This window comes from Chrysemys picta, chromosome 8 (assembly GCF_011386835.1).
Source record: "Chrysemys picta bellii isolate R12L10 chromosome 8, ASM1138683v2, whole genome shotgun sequence".
NCBI classification, from domain to species: Eukaryota; Metazoa; Chordata; order Testudines; family Emydidae; genus Chrysemys; species Chrysemys picta.
In genome coordinates, this window is record NC_088798.1 from 36,892,110 (window position 1) to 36,914,773 (window position 22,664).

Below are 22,664 nucleotides of genomic sequence, written 5' to 3' on the forward strand. Positions count from 1 at the left end.
CACATTATAAGAAGTAAGGGTTTGAACTTTGTAATTATGTATCAAATTATTCTCAACTAGTTGAGTATTAAAAAAAAGAAGAACAGGCCAGCTTTAAAGGGCTAAATGTGACAACCGAACTACAGGGGACCGCAGCCAAGTTTTACATTTACTGTTTCATTGTCTCTTTGTCAGAGTCATGAAGTGGTAATCTCTACATTTCTTTACTTCAAATTGTGACATCCCAGCATACACTCTGCATAAGAGGTCATCCACAGATCAGCAGTGGAGCAGAGAGTCGGCCTATGTGGGGAATAAAAGGTATTTCCCATTTTCCCCATATTCAGCAATTACAAAATATAAACCTTATGAATATAAATGACTGTGTGTGTGAGGGACAGAAGTGATGCAGTTTGGTATATAATGGATTTACTGGCAAAAATGGGGATAGCCATATTACAGGCAAGTCATCCTAAACAAATGCCAATGTGACATTACCCAGGGTACAATCTGGACTGTTGGACTATCTGAGCTTCCTAGCCTGATGAAAGGGTTATTCTCCCCCCGGGGAGGGGGGAGGGATAGCTCAGTGGTTTGAGCATTGGCCTGCTAAACCCAGGGTTATGAGTTCAATCCTTAAGGGAGCCACTTAGGAATCTGGGGCAAAATCAGTACTTGGTCCTGCTAGTGAAGGCAGGGGGCTGGACTCGACTCAATAATCTTTCAAGGTCCCTTCCAGTTCTAGAAGATAGGATATCTCCATTAATTTAAAAAAAAAATCCTAATATTCAGCTGGATCTCTACTAATACATTCTGCTTCTTTCTCTTCTGAGTCTTATTTTCTTCTCTTCAACTCTAAGCTTCACCTTTTTCTTCTTGCTCTGCAATTCTAGGCTTAACCTTTTTCTTTGTGATTGAGATTAGACCAGTCCCTTTTCTCCTTTGAATTTTAGGATTGGTCTCAACAACCTTTTTCATCTTGGAAGAGGTTGCCTGTCCTTTTTCTTCTCTTTCGAATTATTTTGCTGGTCAGAATTTCTAGAACAAAGTCACCACTTACCAGTTTCAGTGGCAGTTTAAAAGCTGTTGTTATAGACTTGTCCACATCGTGTGTAAACTCTGGGACTGTAGAAAGGAAGCACATTCTTCCTGATTTAAGCAATAGCAGTGTTAAAGCTCTCCAGTGAATCTTTGCTGGGAGCCCACCATTTGTGCCTAAATTAAGGCTAGCAGATTACCTTCCTCCCTCCCTCCAAAATACTGAAGATTTAGGTACTTGTACCATAGCCATTAATAAAAAGATTTGTTAAGGCTGAAATTAGACCTTGAGGTTACCTACAGCTATATATGCAAATAACAGTACCTATGATCCTCTGCCAAGATCCTCATATCAGTTAGTGGTAACATATCTTAAGAGTTAATACTTAGGCTCAAAATGGTGAGTTAGGATAGAGCAGCAAACCTGAGATCCATTTCCTCTGTGCTAAATCAAACATTTAATGCCAACTTTTGTACTCTTCCCTCTTCTCACCAAACCAATAGCTGCAGGTGAGTTGCTTTGACACAGATATTGGTTGCCTCTAAGGAGGGTTTTCCTTTAACCTTAAACAATAAATGGGACTGCTTCACCCCATCACACAAAGCTGTAACACCCTCCTTTTGGCATTTCATTTGATATTACATTAGAAGTGCTGACACTGTCTGTTTTATTATAAATAATACTGCTTAAAATGACAAAAATGCTTCATAAATTCAGCAATTCAAGATTAGCTTATGGATTAAAGCAAAGGCTTGTTTTATTTCCAAGGCAACATTCCATGAGCTCAGTATTTAAAGTCATGCATTTCCCAATTTTACTGTCATTGAAATATCTTTCATTTCAAAAGATATCAGGAAATTATCACTATTCATTTTCGATACAAAGCCTCTTACATTTCAGCTGTCATTTTTAAAAAATCATACTGAAAATGGTGTTTCTAAGCAGAGTTCAGTTGCAGTGTAATAAGTCATAATTTCATCAATTAGCAGCATTCAGCATCCACTGAGAGTTCTCTCACTATTATTTTATTCACAGAACCCTTTGAGGAAGGAGCATGCTATAAAGATCCATTTATCCTTCAAGGTTTTTCATAAATGCGGCATACATCTTAGAAAACAATTGGTTATTATTCTTTCTCAATTTAAATAACGATAATAACTTTCAGGTGTAAAACCTCTTTTTGTACTTTCCTTTTACTCATATTACAGATCAACACTTTTAATAATCTAGTCTAATGTTTCCACCTACTTTTGCACATGAATTCTGGAGTTTTCCATGGATGCTATGCACGACTGGCTAGGGCATATTTGGCTTCTATTGTTAGAACAGAATAGAATCTGGTTTTGGATAATACCCTTCATAATCAAGGCAATGCCAAGCAGTTTATAATGAGCTAGATGCTAATATAGACACTAGAATTGCAGTGACTATACAGGAAAATGTCTAATATATTCCCTCTTCCCTCCAGAGTCCTCCATGTCTTTATCAGTCCATTTCCCCTCATCCTCAAGGTCATGTTCTGGCTTTCATCCTTTTATTTGGAGACTGGAAAGGCTTCCCCCGCAGAGCACAACATAACCGTTCCTTAAACAGACAAAGGGATTGCTGTTGAGCAACATGGTCCTTAATGCTGCAGTAAGCTGAGCCCTCTATGAATTTTTTTTCTGAATGAATTGTGGCAGAACCTGTCTGTCCTTCCTGGGTACACGGTGGGAAGTGTGAGAAGGCATTTGAGGACTAGCAGCAGTCAAGTGGTTAGTAGCTGATGAGTCATACTTGCTTGAGTTCTAGCGTATAACCCTTCTTGGGCTAGCCAATTCCAGTCAGAAGCACCACCACACTTGACTGAGTTTTGTGTATGGACGAGACTCAAAAGGGCAACAGACATTAAAATTCAGTTCAAGTTTGCAGTATAAAAGCCCCTGATTAACTGCCAGTTAATTCTAGTAACCTAACACCTTTGTAAATGATAATCTAGACCAGTGGTCTCCAAAGTGGGGTGTGTGCACCCCAGGGAGTGTGCAAGAGGATCCTTGGGGGTGCAGCAGGAGGAGGTTTGTTTTTTTTCTTCTTCCCCCAAGCAGCTTTTTTTTTTTTTTGCTTTGGCAAAAATGGTAGAGCCTGCGCGGCAGGGGGTGCGTGCTCAAAATTTTTTTACTGATAGGGGTGCGCAATCAAAAAAGTTTGGAGACCACTGATCTAGACACTCCATCAACGTTTTTAGCTGCTCCTAAGCCAAAGAAACCATTGACAGACCAAAAGCTACTGACTAATTTCCCTGCTGTGTGTTATATACAAGTTGATGGAGAAACTGAAAAGGAAAGGAATCCCATTCCTGCGGATCAGGAGTGTGACACTATGGCTGATCTCTCAACACCCTTTTGCTATGACAGCTCACGCATTCTTGGACAAGAGCAATACTGGCCTTTTACTATGCCAGGGAACTGAAAACTCTTTCCTTTCAGAGTAGAAGCAGTGGTGGGAAAGAGTCTAACAGAATAAGTAAATTCAGGAGTCTGTTGCTACACCTGCCTCCTTGTCCAGTTGATTGTAGATCCTGATCAGGACCTACCATCTACTCTCTGGCTTGTCCAAGTTTCCGCAACTATGTGCCAGCTTGGCGTGGTTTCCTTCCATGCTATGACAGTGGGGCAGTGTTGCAACCAATAACTCATGTGGTGGAAGAGTGCCCAACCTGACATCTGAAACGTCATTTACAATGCCTTACCTCCCTTGATACACAGGCTGTCCTCTAGTTATGGACAGGGCCGTCTCTGGCTTTCTGGCCGCCCCAAGCAAAAAAAAAAATCGCAGTGGCCAGAGGGGGAGGGAGTGGGGGAAGAGAGAGTAGGGGGGTGGCCAGGGCTTCAGCGGGGCGCTGCCACGCGGCCCCTCCCACCGTGCCCCCTGCCGGGAGGGCTCCACACCGCTCTGGTCGGCTGGGAGGGAAGGACGCGGACTGCCCTGCCGGGCTTGCTGCAGGGCGCTCCCATCCTCCACGCCGCTGCCCCCTACAGGGCGACTGGAGTGGAACAACAACAACAAACAACAACAACAACAAAAGTGGCTGTGCCGCCCTAGGATTGGGCGGAATGCCGCCTCCTACAAGCTGCCGCCCCAAGCACCAGCTTGCTCGGCTGGTGCCTGGAGCCGGCCCTGGTTATGGAACCTGGACAGAAGAGAGCTGAATGTTTGTAGTTTATCCTAGGCTAAACCCTAAGGTAAACCAAATACATCTATGAATTATCTGTAGCCTATCAATTAACTCAAATTATAGTAGGTTTATTTAGACAGGATTAGAACAGGGCTGGAACAGCTAACACATTAGAATACAATTTGCCCTAACAACACATTTTTAACTAATATGTTTTAAAAGACATTAAGTAACAAGTTTTCAAAACACTTTCTACCCTAGTGCAGAGAGGCCCCAAGTTACTTGCTTTGATATTTAACCCCAGCTTGCTTATCTAGAATTGTTTATATATCTCCGTGGAGAGAATTTCCTACGTGATTCACTATTTTAAGTCAACAACAACAACAAAAAGGTTTAAGGCCATGTTTTTAGTTATGACACAAACTGACAAAATAGAAAAGAATTAAAGGTTAAAATTGCCACTCAGGCCTGAAATTGCCTCTTATGCCAGGTTATAATATACATCTGTCTATTCTGAAGGCAAAAGTGACTATTTTTTGTTTCCACTGCCAATTACTTTGTAGAAAGAGCCAGAGGGTCTTATTTATTTCACCACTACCGCCTATGGATGCTGTATATTTGTGGATATGGGTAGTTTCTTGGTTTTCCCCTACTGAGTCAGAACATCATGTTTGTCCTGGATATAAGTATGTGTGGCAAAAATCTCCTCACAGATCTGCACAGCAGATTTCCAGAGATATTTCATAAGTGGAAGTTCTGCATATGTAATGACAGGAGAGTACCAGCAGAGAGCTGTGCCTTGCAGATGGGAAGAGAATTGTGCCCTTGGTTTACAAATGATCTCAACTGAAAATGAAATGACTTTGAATAGCATATCCACACAAAGTCCACCTGCTGAGCTTATGACAAGACATTCATAGCCAAAGGTTTCCTAGTCCTACATGTTTGATTTCTTCACCAAAGCACATACTCCCCTAAACCTCATACAAAGGGCCAAATCCTGCATTTCTTATAGGGAGCAGTGCTGGGTTGGCAACAAAGCCTATAACACTGCAGTGATGTAATAAAAAGGAATAGAAATTGTATGCTAATAAGGGGAGGGAGGTTGCTAGGCAACCAGAGAGGAAGAGAAAGCAGTTTTTGATTTGAACTCTGTGCTGTCAAAGGGTTAGTATAGTCAGAACAAACAGGGCACATTTAATCCAGCTTGTCTGCAGTCATCATTAATTCAGCTCTGACTTCATGAACATTTTAAGCAGAGGTACGTTACAAGCAGAGAAGTGTCAGCTGTGTTTGAGTGCCCCATGTCACAGGGCAAGATGGCACAGGACAGGTGGGTGGAGAATAAAAAATGCTGCCTGTTTGAAGAGCAGCATGTGCCTCTGGCTAGCACATACTGCACACTGCACCATGCATGTAAACTAGTTTGTGGGGGAGGAGGGAGATGGCCATGCACCCTTGGGTCCAGGCAGACCATAGTCCCCTTTCTTTATGCTTTATTGAAGGCTGTGCAGATGGTCTGCCTAGATGCTACCAGGGTGCAGATTTTCACCATTCTTATGGATCTCTACCAGCTGTATAAATATGGTACTTTACGATTTAAGGCCCTGTCTATACATACATCTGTGTTGAGGAATCTGGTTATAAAGTTAAAACATGGTTGTCCCTTAACTAGGTTCCCTGTTGTCAGTGTTGCCAGCCCTTGTGATGTTTTCACAAGTCTCATGATATTCTCAGTTTTAAAGCCCCAGCTCCTGAAGGCATGCAATTGGGTGAGAATCATTTTTTTTAAGTAGTTTCTAGACCTCACTGGTTGCAGAGAAAAGCTTGAAAATGTGACAAGTGTATTTTAAAGGCTCAGAAACCAGAAGGAAAATGAAAAGCACCCAAAAGGTATTTTTTTTAAATCTCGTGATTTTGTGGTGCCTAACTCAATTTTTGAATATTTGGGTTAGCAATGCTATATTTGCAGTGCAGATAAAATCCTAAACTGCATACAACTTTCTGGGGATACATCTACACGGAGATAAAAGATGTACAGCATGGCCGCTGCTGGCCCAGGCTCACAGGCTGTGGGGCCATAAAAGTTGAGTGTAGACCTCGGACTCTGAGACCCTGCGAGTGTGACCCAGGCTCAGGGACTTGGTGCTACAGGCTGTCAACAGAAGTTGCATACACAAAATAATGAGAGAGAGAGAGAGAGAGAGAGAGAGAACGAACAGAATATGCCCCAAATGAAGGACTTTCCCATCCTACCAATCATTCAAGGCTTCAGCCAAGTGTCTGAGACACCATTCTGATGACATGTTTCTGGGAAATAAAGGACCTGATCCTGAAAATACTCACATACATGCTTAATTTTAAACATGGGCATGTTTGCGGGATCAAGGCCATATTCTGGAATAGTTAATAAAATGAGTTATTTGCTCAACATGGTGATTGTCTTTTATTTTAAGGTAAAAACAAATTTGGTATAAGATCTAGATGATGTACAGTAGAATCAGTTGTTCAAAAATGTGAGACCTCAATATCAATTCAAAAAATTATATTAATAAAATATTAACTTTTTTAATGATAGATCATTACAAACTTCTCTGCATCTTTACTGAATATTTTGATACAGCTACAAATATGTTATAGCCAGGATGCTTAAAAATATAATAGAATAATATATTTAGCTAGTTAGTTATATTACAAATGTTCAAATTAAAGAAATCCCAGTAGGTATTTGCTTTTTAATGCCCAAGGACATATAAATGTCAGGAAGATAACCTCTCCTTGGTCATAAAATCATGTCTATTACCCCTAATAATGCTATACAAATTCAGAAAAGCTGCATTTTAAACTTTATTTTGCTTTAACTTTCTATGCCAATTTATTTTATACTATGTTTTGAAAAATGGATTTAAACTTAGTTGTTGTGACTGTTGCTTTGTAAAGAATATTTTATAGGAGTTTTAACTGTAAAGACTGCAACTGGTAAACAGTTTGGTCAAGAGGACTTCAAAGAGATGGAATACTGAAGATCCTTATCAAACCATAAAACTTGGGGTAAAGAGGGCCTGTATCAACCTCATCTTCTTTTCCAATAAAAGCCTTTGCATCTGTCTTAGAACCCCTGAGAAAAACCATGTAGTTGGAAATGTTTTAAGCCTCTTTTTTATTTCCAAAGTTTTGAAATGGTTTTGAAACACCTTTGTGAAAAGCACTCGCAAATGTTAGATAAATACAAAGCTCCTAATATCATTGCTATGTAAATGCTTTATGTATCAAAATGGAATCTAATGACCTTAATAAACTAATTGCTAATGTACGATGCAATTTAAATACAGAATATTTATAATAATGGGGAATTGATTAATTAATTACTAGCAGTGCTCAAAGCAACCCCTTACCCAAACTCAGGAAGACAACACTCATCCCTCCAAAAACGGTTAAAAAGAATCCACAGCTTCTTTAGCTTAAATAGTTAAAAAAACTTTAAAAATAACTGCTTTGAGAACTGTTTATATAAAAAAACAGAAGCACTGGATTTTTCAAAAACAGAATTTCAATTCCAGTTTAACTCTAACAAAAAAAAAAAAAAAGAAATCTCTGAAAATGGACTAAACTTAAAAAGTCTCCCACTACAAAGACAGAGGAATATAACTGTCAAGAAAGAATTAGAATCCCAATGCATATATGCATTACCAAACTACATATTCATAAGATGAAGATGCTCCCAATGACAATCCAGGAGGGTACTGAGCCAATGAAAGGGCGGCAGCAACCAACTTTAAATTTAAAGCCTGAAAAAGCTGTGTTTTCCCCTTATAATTTCAAGAAAATAGGACACAGGAGGATATAAAATCTCTGAGAGTAAGCACCCCTCACACAAATACTCTGTGCTGCCCTTGTAATACAGCAAGTACTCACCAACTTATTCTGTCCATCTCTACAAGCACGCTGCCATGACAGCTCAGAGAAACAGAAAAAGACTCAAGAAGAAACCAACCCAAAGAAAACCTCCCCAAGATTTCAAGATGGATTAGTGAGAGAAAGTTAACAAAACATTGTCAAGGGATTAGATTTCAAAACTCTTGTAATTATTTTATTGGACTATTGAAATGCAATTGTAACTTAAACTATTAATAGTTTCTTCTGTTAATCACCAAATGGTTAAACCATGCATTCCCAGAAAGGAAACAAGGGCTAACCTTTGGTGAACAGAGAAATAGTGGGATTTAATTGGATTTAAGATTCTTGATATTCATAATGTGTCTGTCTAATACAGCTCATGGCTTCTTCTATGCAGAAGATTTAATTTTTTTATTTCATAGGATTTAGTGAAGATTGCTTACTTTGCACAATTACAAACTGGCTGATTACTAACAAACAAATAAAACTCTCCTTTCATTAAACAAAACTCTCTTGCCCATTTATAAGCCTTCTTAGCTATGTAAGGATATACTAAGACTGAGTCATCCAGGCACCCTGTCACCCTACACACTACTACAATAATAGTGGCACAAAATTAGCCTTCTGAGGTATCATTTGAAAACTACCACCACACTGGTTATTAATCTCATTGTAAAATGCATGTGTCAAGCTTATATGTGAAGTTATGAATCCCCTATATATGACATTACTAGAACATGTTTAAGACCAGACAGCCCAGTCTAGGTCAAGGTGATAACCAGGCCTGTTCTAGACAAAGGAATGTGAGTTTATCTCAGTTTACAGATTAACAATAAACAAAGCCATCTAGCTAAACCAGCAGGGTTTATTCTAATCCTGAACACATGAAACAGAAAATTAACATTGTTCCTGCACCCCAGAGAGACACAGGAGACTGAGTCACCAGGAGGCCTTCCTGACTTGTAAGACAAAGACAACCCCTTGTGGATATAAGAAAGAGAGAGACTCCATCTCAGCTGAGAGCTTCTTAATGATCCCTAAGCCCTTTAGCACCCATCAACCCTTAACCAGGGGGCAGGGCTACTCAGGAAGACCAGGGCTTTAAAAAGCCCGCTCCTAAATGACCAGAGGAGCTAGCAAACAGGAGCGGCTAACAGGGGAGTTTTGCGAGGGAGTTTACAGGGTGAGCGTGAGGGGGGACTACATACATTTAACATTCCTTAAACTTAAGCCCCAAACCACCCCCTGATAAAAATAAAACAACAACAAAGGAATAAGCTGCAAGAGTAAAAAGAGAATGCAGGCAGAAGTCCAGCAACAGAGTAGGGGCTACCCAGCAGGGCCTGCTTTAGGCTGATTCCACCGATTCCCCTGAATTGGGCCCTGCCCCTAAGAGGGCCCCGCGCAGATCGAGCAGTGTCCCTGCCTGAAGCAAAGCTCCATGGCTCTCCCGGAAGCAGCAGCTGTTGCTGCTAGGAAAGGAGAGACGCTGGCCGGCAGGGGCCTGAGGCAGAGGCAGCAGCGGCTGTTGCAGGTCAGGAGGGGGGAGAAGGCACATGTGCTTTGCAGCCTTCCCCTCCCCTCCCCCCGGCACTCACCTGGAGGAGACACCTAGGGGGCTTCCGGTCTGGTGGGAGACAGGAATCTCTGCAGTGGACCTCACTCACCTTAGCAGCTGCTGGGGCTTCGGTCGGTGAGTGTTTGACCCTGCGATTCCCCCTAGGTGTGTAATATTGGGTTGGTTTTGTGGTTTTTGGTGGTGTTGCTGTTTGAGGGTGAGTTTGTGCCTGCCTGTGTCTGTTTCAAAACTAAACTCGGGATCATGTAACCCAGGAAGAAAGCCCCGAGCCAGTACTTAGTGTTGTGAATTCCAGGTGAGAGAGAGAGGGAGGTTTGGAGGAGGAAATCAAATACATCAAGAGGGGAGAATGCGAAAGGTCTGCAACATAGCAGGCTGAGACTTTTATCTCTCCCTTCTCCCCCGAGAGAGGGGAAACTGAGGCACGGAGTGATCTGATTCCCCTCCCCAAATTATTTTGCAAAGGAGGGGGACGGGGGGCTCCTATCCAAACCAGTTCCCTTTCCATCAACTTTGCTTCCCCTGCTGCAAGACCACTGTAGGGGCTGAATATTTCCATTAAACTCTGGTTCCTTCATTTGCCCTGCAACAATAAAATAGACCGGCTTGGGGGGGGAGGAATATTCCCCCCTCCCAAAGCTGTGTGGACATTAAGTTTTTTTTTTTTTGGGGGGGGGGGGGGGGGCACGATAATATTCCGGATCGATCAAACACCCAGCTCAGCTTTCTAGCCATCCAGCAGCTCTAGGGCAGGGAAGGAGGGTATTCTTGGTGCAGAGTGGTCGCAAAACAGGGGTGAATTTACCGGGGGGGGATCCGGTTGAAATCCCACCCGATGCAGCCACACAGAATCGCTGGCGGTGCTAGGAGAGGCCAGGAGTGGAAGCAGGTGGCCCGGGGGTGGGGGGACATTTGCCCTCAGTCCTGGGCTCTGGGATGGACTAGACTGGGTGGGTGGTGGGTTCAGTCTAGTCTTCCAGCCTGTTGCTCTCGCTAGGGTTTGTGGTTTTCATCTGGCTCCACCAAAAAGATCAAACAAGCCCAGTAGAAAAGGGGGGTGAGAGAGGCGGGAAGGGGTTTGTAAGGGGTTAAAGTGACCCATCAATGAAAGAGTAAAACCAGAGTTTGACTGGGTTTCCCCCCAGCCACCACTCCTGCAAACACTGGGAAAGGGGCAGCCCCATCCCCCACCGAGGCTATGGTGAGGGGCAGCAGGGGAGGAAGGAAGCCACATGTGATGGCAGTCCCCTCCCCCCCCAGCACCCACCACCCCCTCTCCAGCCCCCAAACTCTGTCCCAGAGCCTGCACCCACCCCTCTGCACTCCCTCCCAGAGCCTGCACCCCTCCACCCATCCTGCACCCCACACCATGCCCCAGCCCGGAGCCTGCACCCAAACTCTGTCCCACTCAGCCCTGGGCAAAGCTCTCCTTGGCTGGCTCCCAGCCCCTCTCCAAGGGTTGCAGCTGTCTGGAAGTGCCCGCCTTCCACACCTTCCTCATTCACACCTCATTCATTCAACAGGACAATTGATTACAAAGTGGGGGGAAGATCTTATTCTACTTCTAGCAAAAAGACATTTTTCTTTTACCTTAATTATACTACCTTAGGGGCCAGCTATAACATTACCAAGGTTCAATACAAAGTCATATAAAAGTTATACAAAAATGCATAATGCAGAGATTTATCTACAACTGCACTGATTGACTGCTGTGTGCAGTAATATAGTGACCCCTGTGTCTTTGAATGAGGCTTTATACTTGGGGGGGGGGCGAGCGGCGAGCGAGTGGGCAAGCGGCGGGTGGGCAAAGAGGCAAGCAGTGAGCCAGCAGGGGTTCTAGGGGCGGGCATGGGGGTTTCTGGCAGGGGAGGGAGAAGGTGAAAGGAGGCAAGTGGTGGGTGGGGGACTGACTGGGAGGGACACAGCAAGCCAGCGGGAGGCTAGGGGGTGAAGAGGGATGTGATGGTGGGGCCGAGCGGGGAGGGGTCGGGTCCTATTTTACTGCTGTGATCTGGTCACCCTATGTCACCCCCCTCCCCAAACCTTCCTTTTCGGCCCACAGCTGTTTCGGCGGGGCGGCGCTGGGGAAGCAGGGTTTGTTTCCGTGGGCCGGGAGGCACGGGGGGGGGGGAGGAGGAGGGCACAATTTTATATTAATAAGGAAATATTTTATAAATTTTAATAAAATAAACATTATTGAAGAAAATCAGTTGTACAACTATCAAAACATGAATTATTTTCCTAATATGAAAGTGAAAATCAGCTAATTAATATATGACGCAATGTTTGTAATATATAATTTTGTTATTATGTATATAGTCATGGAAAGTAAATAATACATGGAAGAAATGAAAGGGTTCTTTTTAAGTGGCTTTTTTTTTTTAGTCATCCCTGCTGGGGCCCCGTCGAAACTGTTCGAATTGGGCCCCGCACTTCCTAAAGCCGGCCCTGCTACCCAGTTTATTGCACCCAATGCAGAATGTATGATTACCTTCCCTATGGGCAGGTGGCATATGTGTGCATTGGATGCATGGAGCTCCTGATCCTCAGAGACTGTGGACACCTTTGGAGAACAGGGTGGCTGAGCTGGAGGAGCTAAGGGAAACAGAGAGGTACATAGATGAGAATTTTCAGGACACAGTAGATCGGTCCCACCCCCAGTCTAACAGCCTTTGTGCTGTTGAGGAGAACATCCAGCTGGAGCAGAGGGAAACGATCCCATAGTTGGGACCCTCCTTCCAGATGATGATGTGGTATCCTCTCACACTCAGGATACATCTCCAGGGGAGGGAAATCCAGTTATTAGGGAGAGACAGGTATTAGTAATGGGCAATTCGATCTTTAGAAACATAGATAGCTGAGTTGGCGACGACCGGGAGAACCGCATGATGACTTGCCTGCCTGGTGCAAAGGTTGCGGATCTCTCGAGACATCTAGAGAGACTTATGTGTAGTGCTGAGCCGGTGGTCGTGATAAATGTAGGTACCAATGACATAGGGAAGGACAGGAAAGAGGTCCTGGAGGCCACATGTAGGCTGCTAGGTAAGAGATTGAAGTCCAGGACCTCCATAGTAGGATTCTCTGAAATGCTTCCAGTTCCACATGCAGGTCCAGTTAGACAGGCAGAACTGCAGGGTCTCAATGCGTGGATGAGACAATGGTGTAGGGAGGAGGGGTTCAGATTTATTAGGAACTGGGGAAACTTTTGGAAAAGGGGGAGCCTATATAGGAAGGATGGGCTCCAACTAAACCAAAATGGAACCACATTGCTGGCACTTAAAATTAAAAAGGTCGTAGAGCATTTTTTAAGCTAAGAGCTGGGGGGAAAGCCGATAGGTGAGGAGGAGCACGTCGTTCGGTCAGAGACATCCCTTAGGGGAGGATCTACTAATGGAGATTCTCGATGTCCTAGTAAGGAGGAAAGTATGGAAGATAAATTACAGGTGGGATCTGATGAGAAACAGTCAAATGAACAAAAGTCTCATTCAATTACATCATGTAATGGGAGACAGCTAAAAAGAGACAAGTTTTTAAAGTGCTTATGTCAGGACTGAGATGACTGAGATCCCCACTTTGAACTTTAGGGTACAAATGTAGGGGCCTGCGTGAAAAACTTCTAAGCTTAACTACCAGCTTAGCTCTGGTTCGGCTGCCACCATCAATGGATTCCCTCCCTGGGAAGCCTTGAAAAACCCTCACCAAATCCCTGGTGAAAACAAATCCAAAACCCCTTGGATCTTAAAACAAGGAGAAATGAACCATTCCCCTCCTTCCTCCCACCAACTCCTGGTGAATCAGTTCCAACCCCCCCCTGGGATCTACAACAGGGAGAAATTAACCATCCCCCCTCCTTCCTCCCACCAACTCCTGGTGAATCAAGATCCGTGAAAACCCCTTTGGATCTAAAACAAGGAAAAATCAATCAGGTTCTTAAAAAGAAGGTTTTTAATTAAAGAAAAAGGTAAAAATCATCTCTGTAAAATCAGTATGGAAATTAACCTTACAGGGTAATCAAACTTAAAGAGCTCAGAGGACTCCCCTCTAGTCTCAGGTTCAAAGTACAGCAAACAAAGATAAACACTCTAGTAAAAGGTACATTTACAAGTTGAGAAAAACAAAGGAAAACTAACACGCCTTGCCTGGCTATTTACTTACAAGTTTGAAATAGGAGAGGCTTGTTTAGAAAGATGTGGAGAACCTGGATTGATGTCTGGTCCCTCTCATTCCCGGAGAACGAACACCATCCCAAGCAAAGAACACAAACAAAAGCCTTCCCCCCCCCAAGATTTGAAAGTATCTTGTCCCCTTATTGGTCCTTTAGGTCAGATGCCAGCCAGGTTACCTGAGCTTCTTAACCCTTTACAGGGAAAAGGATTTTGGAGTCTCTGGCCAGGAGGGATTTATAGTACTGTACACAGGACAGCTATTACCCTTCCCTTTATAGTTATGACAGCTTATATACCAATGCTAGAAGTCTAAATAATAAGATGGGTGAACTAGAGTGCCTCATATTAAATGAGGATATTGATATAATAGGGCATCACAGAAACTTGGTGGAATGAGGATAATCAATGGGACATAGTAATACCAGGGTACAAAATATATTGGAAGGACAGAACAGGTCATGCTGGTGGGAGAGTGGCACTATATGTGAAAGAAAGCGTAGAATCAAATGAAGTAAAAATCTTACGTATAGTAATGCCATGCTCAAATAATAAGAATATAGCAGTAGGGATATATTAGTGACCACTTGACCAGGATGGTGATAGTGACTGTGAAATGCTCAGGGAGATTAGAAAGGCTATTAAAATAAAAAACTCAATAACAATGGGGAATTTCAACTATCCCCATATTGACTGGGTACATGTCACCTCAGGATGGGATGCAAAGATAAAGTTTCTTGACACCGTAAATGACTGCTTCTTGGAGCAGCTAGTCCTGGAACCCACCAGAGGAGAGGCAATTCTGATTTAGTCCTAAGTGGAGCACAGGATCAGGTCCAAGAGGTGAATATAGCTGGACCACTTGGTAATAGTGACCATAATTTAATTAAATTTAACATCCCTGTGGCGGGGAAAACACCACAGTGGCCCAACACTGTAGCATTTAATTTTAGAAAGGGGAACTACACAAAAACAAGGTTAGTTAAACAGAAATTAAAAGGTACAGCACCAAAATTAAAATCCCTGCAAGCTGCATAAAGATACCATAATAGAGGCTCAACTTAAATTAGGCTCAACCCAAATTAAAAAACATAGTAAGAGAACAAAAAAAGAGTCACTGTGGCTAAACAACGAAGTAAGAGAAGCAGTCAGAGGCAAAAAGTCATCCTTTAAAAAGTGGAAGTTAAATCCTAGTAAGGAAAATACAAAGGAGCATAAACTCTGGCAAATAAAGTGTAAAAATATAATTAGGAAGGCCAAAAAAAATTTGAAGAACAGCTAGCCAAAGACTGAAAAAGTAATAGCAATGTTTTTTTAAGTACACCAGAAGCAGGAAGCCTGCTAAACAACCGGTGGGGCCACTGGACGATTGAGTTGCTAAAGGAGCACTCAAGGATGATAAGGCCATTGCGGAGAAACTAAATGAATTCTTTGCATCGGTCTTCACAGTTGAGGATGTGAGAGAGATTCCCAAACATGAGCCATTCTTTTTAGGTGACAAATCTGAGGAACTGGTCACAGATTGAGGTTTCACTAGAGGAGGTTTTGAAACAAACTGATAAACTAAACAGTAATAAGTCACCAGGACCAGATGGTATTCATGCAAGAGTTTTGAAGGAGCTCAGATGTGAAATCACAGGACTACTAACTGTTGTCTGTAACCTATCATTTAAATCAGCTTCTGTACCAAATGACTGGAAGAGAGCTAATGTGACACCGATTTTTAAAAAGGGCTCCAGAGATGACCCCGGCAATTACAGGCCGGTAAGCCTGACTTCAGTACCGGGCAAACTGGTTGAAACTATAGTCAAGAACAAAATTGTCAGACACATAGATGAACATAATTTGTTGGGGAAGAATCAAGATCGTTTTTGTAGAGGGAAATCATGCCTCACCAATCTACTACAATTCTTTGAGGGGGTCAACAAGCATGTGGACAAGGGGGATCCAATGGATATAGAGTATTTAGATTTTCAGAAGCCTTTGACAAGGTCCCTCACCAAAGACTCTTAAGCAAAGTAAGCAGTCATGAGATAAGAGGGAAGGTTCTCTCATTGACTGGTAACTGGTTAAAAGATAGGAAACAAAGGGTAGGAATAAATGGTCAGTTTTCAGAATGGAAAGAGGTAAATAGTGGTGTCCCACAGGAGTCTGTACTGGGACCAGTCCTATTCAACATATTCATAAATGATCTGGAAAAAGGGGAAAACAGTAAGGTGGCAAAATTTGCAGATGATACAAAACTACTCAAGATAGTTAAGTCCCAGGCAGATTGAAAATAGTTCCAAAAGGATCTCTCAAAACTGGGTGACGGCAACAAAATGGCAGATGAAATTTAATGTTCATAAATGCAAAGTAATGCACATTGGAAAACATAATCCCAACTATACATATAAAATGATGGGGTCTAAATTACCTAAATTACCACTCAAGAAAGAGATCCTGGAGTCATTGAAAACATCCACTTAATGTGCAGCGGCAGTCAAAAAAGCAAACCGAATTTTGGGAATAATTAAGAAAGGGATAGATAATAAGATAGAAAATATCATATTGTTTCTATATAAACCCAAGGTACGCCCACATCTTGAATACTGCATGCAGATGTGGTCGCCCCATCTCAAGAAAGATATTTTGGAGTTGGAAAAGGTTCAGAAAAGCCAGAAGCTGGGAATGGGCGACAGGGCATGGATCACTTGATGATTACCTGTTCTGTTCATTCCCTCTGGGGCACCTGGCATTGGTCACTGTTGGAAGACAGGATACTGGGCTAGATGGACCTTTGGTCTGACCCAGTATGGCCATTCTTATGTTCTTATCCTTCAGCTTAGGAGACAAAGGAATCAAATGATTTGATCTTTGTGATGGGTCCCAGCCAGACTAGACAGTAAAAGCTGGAAAGGGGACGATAAGCAAGAGAAAACCATCTTGAACAGAAACTGTATCTTGATAGATTAAGTTTTACTTTTTTAGATGTGTTTCACTTTTATTTGATTCTAACCATTTCTACTTTGATCACTGATACTTGGTATCACTTAACCTATGTCCTCTTGTTAATAAACTTGTTTTATTTTTACTATAAATCAACTCAGTACTGTGCTTCAAGGGCAAGGTGTATTTACCTCTGTTCATAGGCGCCAACTTTCTCCGGCGCCAGTGAGTGCCCGTCCCCTCACCCCTTTCCCCGCCCCGACTCCACACCATCCCCACCCCCATTCCAACCCCATCCCCAAAGTTCCTGCCCTAACTCCGCCCCCTCCCTGCTCCAATTGGATCCCTTCCCCAAATCCCCACCCCGGCCCTGCCTCTTCCCCCAGCGCACCGTATTCCCCCTCCTCCTCCCTCCCTCCCTGCCCCGCAAATCAGCTGTTTCGCAGCGCAAGCACTGGGAGGGAGAGGGGAGAAGCAGGACGCGGCGGTGCGCTCACGGAGGAGGCGGAGGTGAGCTGGAGCAGGGGGGCGGGGCGGGGCCGCAGGGAGCTGCCGGTGGGTGCTGAGCACCCACCAATTTTTTTCCGTGAGTGCTCCAGCTCTGGAGCACGCACAGAGTCGGCGCCTATGCCTCTGTTATGGTGATAAGCTGATGTAACTCTTTAGAAGAACAGCAAACTTAGTATCTTCTATGAATGATCAGTGATGGGGCCGTGAATTGCAAAGAAACATATCTGGGGAGCTCCAGGGCTGGAGTTCACAGATTGTTACCTGCTAAGTGAGGTTTTGGCCAGCAGAGCCTGTTTGCTGGTGAGAAAGACTCATAGACTTTAAGGTCAGAAGGGACCAATATGATCGTCTAGTCTGACCTCCTGCACAACGCAGGGCACAGAATCTCACCCACCCACTCCCGCAACAAACCCCTAACCTATGTCGGAGCCATTGAAGTCCTCAAATCATGGTTTAAATTCTTCAAGGCGCAGAAAATCCTTCAGCAAGTGACCCATGCCCCATGCTACAGAGGAAGGTGAAAAACACCCAGGGCCTCTGCCCTGGAGGAAAATTCCTTCTGGACCCCAAATATGGTGATCAGCTAAACCCTGAGCATGTGGGCAAGACTCACCAGCCAGACACCCAGGAAAGAATTCTCTGTAGTAACTCAGATCCCACCCCATCTAACATCCCATCACAGGCCATTGGGCATATTTACCGCTAATAGTCAAAGATCAATTAATTGCCAAAATTAAGCTATCCCATCATACCATCCCCTCCATAAACTTATCAAGCTTAGTCTTGAAGCCAGATATGTCTTTTGCCCCCACTGCTCCCCTTGGAAGACTGTTCCAGAACTTCACTCCTCTGATAGTTAGAAACCTTCGTCTAATTTCAAGTCTAAACTTCCTGATGGCCAATTTATATCCATTTGTTTTTGTGTCCACATTGGTACTGAGCTTAAATAATTCCTCTCCCTCCCTGGTATTTATCCCTCTGATATATTTATAGAGAGCATTCATATCTCCCCTCAGCCTTCTTTTGGTTAGGCTAAACAAGCCAAGATCTTTGAGTCCCCTTTCATACGACAGGTTTTCCATTCCTCGGATCATCCTAGTAGCCCTTTTCTGTACCTGTTCCAGTTTGAATTCATCCTTCTTAAACACGGGAGACCAGAACTGCACACAGTATTCCAGATGAAGTCTCACCAGTGACTTGTATAACGGTACTAATACCTCCTTATCTCTACTGTAAATACCTCACCTAATGTGTCCCAAGATCACATTAGCTTTTTTCACAGCCATATCACATTGGCAGCTCATAGTCATCCTGTGATAAACCAATACTCTGAGGTCCTTCTCCTCCTCTGTTACTTCTGATGAGTCCCTAGCTTATAACAAAAATTCTTGTTATTAATCCCTAAATGCATGACCTTGAACTTTTCACTATTAAATTTCATCTATTACTATTACTCCAGTGTACAAGGTCATCCAGAGCTTCCTGTATGATATCCCGGTCCTTCTCTGTATTGACAATACCTCCCAGCTTTGTGTCATCCGCAAACTTTATTAACACATTCCCACTTTTTGTGCCAAGGTCAGTAATAAAAAGATTAAATAAGATTGGTCCCAAAACCGATCCCTGAGGAACACCACTAGTAACCTTCCTCCAGCCTGACAGTTTACCTTTCAGTATGACCCGTTGTAGTCTCCCCTTTAACCAGTTCCTTATCCACCTTTCAGTTTTCATATCGATCCCCATCTTTTCCAATTTAACTAATAATTCCCCATGTGGAACCGTATCAAATGCCTTATTGAAATCGAGGTAAATTAGATCCACTGCGTTTCCTTTATCTAAAAAAATATGTTACCTTCTCAAAGAAGGAGATCAGGTTGGTTTGGCATGATCTACCTTTTGTAATACCATGTTGTATTTTGTCCCAATTACCATTGACCTCAATGTCCTTAACTACTGTCTCCTTCAAAAAATTTTCCAAGACCTTGCATACTACAGATGTCAAACTGAGAGGCCTGTAGTTACCCGCATCACCTTTTTTTCCTTTTTGAAAAATAGGAACTATGTTAGCAATTCTCCAGTCATACGGTACAACCCCTGAGTTTACAGATTCATTAAAAATTCTTGCTAATGGGCTTGCAATTTCATGTGCCAATTTCTTTAATATTCTTGGATGAAGATTATCTGGGCCCCCTGATTTAGTCCCATTAAGATGTTCGAGTTTCACTTCTACCTTGGATGTGGTAATATCTACCTCCATATCCTCATTCCCATTTGTCATCCTGCCATTATCCCTAAGCTCCTCATTAGCCTCAATAAATACTGAGGGAAAGTATTTGTTTAGATATTGGGTCATGACTAGATTATCCTTAACCTCCACTCCATCCTCAGTGATTAGCAGTCCCATTTCTTTCTTTCTTTCTCTCTTTCTTTCTTTTTTTTCTTCTCATTTATATGGTTATGGAACCTTTTGTTATTGGTTTTGGCACCCAGCAGACAGCACACCCTTCTGTTCTCTGGATCAGCTCTGGTTACAGTCCTGTCTATTCTTCTCAGCAAGGAGTCCCCAATCATGTAGACCTGCCTTTTCCTGGTGATGGTGCAATTTTCTGGTCTATCTCCTGTTCCCTCTGGCTACAACTCCTCTCGATTCCTATTCTCCCTTGTAATCCTCTGCAACCCATCCCGTATCCTCCTGGGACTCATATTTGGTGGTGTTATCTCCATTGACGCCTCCCCTCTTTCTATAGAACTAGCTGTTCTTCTCTTCTTCCTTGCCCTCTCTCCTTCAGTGACCACCTGCTGTGCCCCTTCTTCATTTTCCAACTCCGCAAACCTGTTCCTGAACTATATTTCTCCTTCACTAGCCCGTCTTTTCCTCTGCCTGGTTCTCTTAGTCACATGTTTCCACTGTCCACTTTCCTCACCCAGCAGTCTCCCCTCAGAGTTCTTTGGTCCTGCTTCCATCTGCAAGTCTGAGCTTTTCCCTTCAGCCTCCTCATGTCTTTGCTCCATCATCTGCTCGAACCCCCTTCTAAACTCAACCAGAGTTTCCACCTGCATCTCCAAGCCTCAGGTCTTTTCTTCCATCAGCTCTATTAGGCGACACTTCATGCAAACGAAACTCTTTTCAGGTACCCCCTCCAGGATAATGTACATACCGCAGCTTCCAGTCATCTTCATTGTGTCTTCCACTGCTTGGGTCACTACCACTGCTGCCTCTGTATCTGTCATAGCCTTCCCACCTAAGTCCTGTTAGTCCGGGAAACACAAACCAAAACAAAACACCACCACCCACAGCAAAACAAACCCCCAGCGAGCACCACAACACTGCCAGAACACCACACACTCCCTTCACTAGCCTGCCTGTTCCTCTGCCTGGTTCTCCTAGTCTTCCCCCCAAACTCCCCTTGCAAACTCCCACTCAGACTCCTCTGTTTACAGCTCTGTTTGCTGCCTCTTGTGCCGCTGCACCTGTCTGTGACAGACTAGTGTGGTGTGGCACTCACACACACACACACACACACACACACTAATCTCTAGCAAGGCTCACTTGTTGAGGTACAGAGGTAACAATGGCTCACAGTTCTGGGCACCCCCAACAGTGTTACAGCTGCATTCACAATCATTTGGGGAAAGAAGACCTTGGTCTGAACTGACCAAGAGAAAAGTGCCCCCGCCCCAAAAGGCAGTTCTACTCTCAAGTGTGTAATCACTCTTAAAAGCTCCTCACAGAGACATATAGCAGCAATTGTAACAGAAGTCACAGTTTATCATTGTGTTCTGTCATTAGTGTTGTTTTGTTTAAAGTTTTCTTTTCCTTTCTTTAATAATAAAATACCCATGGTTAATAATTTGTGATTATTTTGCTGGGTCTCAACCAAGGGTGTCCCCCAAGGTATGTAAAAGAACCCCTGTGACTAAAATAGTGGGAGTCATCCTCCTGAATTGGCAATAAGAGAAACAATTAGCAAGAGCTGGCCTCCCATTTCTTGTTTCTCTGGACTAAATATTTTTAGTCATTTTTTAAATAAAATTCCTTGGCATCCAACAATTTTAAATTACCCCTTTCAGTCCCCCAATAAGTTTTTTAAAGAACTCTTTCAAAATAGGAACGACAAATGTGGACTATAATCTTGCCTGATCTTTTACTAATCACACTATAATTATTGTTCTGTTCAGCTAAGAGTTTACTACACTAAAAAACAAAACAAAACACCTCTAAATGGAAACCCATAAAGCAAAATGGATAAACAGGAAATTTCATATCCTTACTGATCATTCATCACATGATCTTAGATAGGTATGGTTAATTATATGGGACCAGTGTTCCCTGTCTGTTCACTGCTCAGAACTACAAGTAATTTGAAGCCATAACTTCGAAACAATACTACAAATTAAAGTGGTATTTTACCACTTCAAGCAAATAGCAGGTATTTCAATCATTCACAGACATTGCAACAATACAAGCTTTTTGGAATTAAGAAAAAAATCAATCAATCTGGATCAAAGGTAGCCAATTGCATAAATTTATTTACATAATCTTTGCCATGTTTTTAAGAGCAAGAAAAGGACATTCAGGACAACAGGGCAACCTTTTTGTATTATCTTAATCCAGTTTTCCTATGTTTTCACACTATGCCTCCATCTCCCAACATTTGGCCTACTTCTCCCTTAAAGGATGCTGTATTACAGTGCTTTGTTTTTTAGCAACCCCTTTTCTTTAATGCCCCTTCTCACTGCTCCAGTCCATTGTGCTCTGGGAGCTATGGACCTACAAAGTGAAATTTGCTGCACTCTTTCATAAACTGCACTTTGCAGTGCCCAATACACACACCGCACCAGAGAAGAACACAACTTCTGCCAGCTCAGCTGCTCTGCTGCTTTGTAATGCATACACCAGGCTGTAAAATGCAACTAAGCGGTGAGGGGCACAGGGCACTCTGTAGTGTGCACACACAACCAGGAGCATGGCACAAGAAGCACCCCTCCTTCCCTCTATACTGGAGCTAGCCACAACTGTAGTCGTTGAGTTCTGAGTGCATTAATTGTTCCCTGTGCTGATCCAGACCCATTCTCCCTTCACACCAGCCTTCAAAAAAAAAAAAAAAAACAGCGTAGGCTGCAGCCCTGAATGAGCACAGCTCCAGGAGGAACATGTCCGCTGTGAACCAAGTAGCTCTGGGAAACTCCACATTGCCCTTACTACTGGCCTGTGCATATTAGGCAAAAGCTGGCCCTTTGCAAGTTGCACTTTGCACATGTACTACATACACACAGTACTGCTGGCCAAAATGGATTGCATTACTATGGATGAGAAGGCTCTCCACAGGTCAGCCTGGATCAAGGACTTAATTAAATGTGTCAACATGGAGGAAGGCAAACTATCTGTGACAAGAGGAAAAATGCCAAAAAATT

General features: G+C 43.1%; 1 protein-coding gene and 1 long non-coding RNA gene across 16 annotated transcripts in view; one reads left to right on the plus strand and one right to left on the minus strand.

Moving 5' to 3' along the window:
- DPYD (dihydropyrimidine dehydrogenase) overlaps positions 1-22,664 on the minus strand; it is a 612,292-nt gene that overhangs the window by 581,945 nt on the left and 7,683 nt on the right. The window contains exon 2 of one of the 15 annotated variants that reach the window (XM_065555597.1): positions 12,140-12,243. The exons of 11 other annotated variants lie outside the window; for them this stretch is intronic. The gene's annotated coding sequence lies outside the window, so the exon portion shown is untranslated. Of the gene's footprint in view, positions 1-12,139; positions 12,244-20,407; positions 22,355-22,664 lie in introns of those variants that run through there. 3 more of the 15 variants (XM_065555600.1, XM_065555598.1, XM_065555603.1) reach the window with 3 other exon arrangements.
- The window catches only part of LOC112059893 (uncharacterized), a 72,886-nt gene continuing 59,226 nt past the window's right edge, over positions 9,005-22,664 (plus strand). The window contains exon 1 of the long non-coding RNA XR_006172280.2: positions 9,005-9,762. This is a non-coding gene — a long non-coding RNA (uncharacterized LOC112059893). The remainder of the gene's footprint in view (positions 9,763-22,664) is intronic.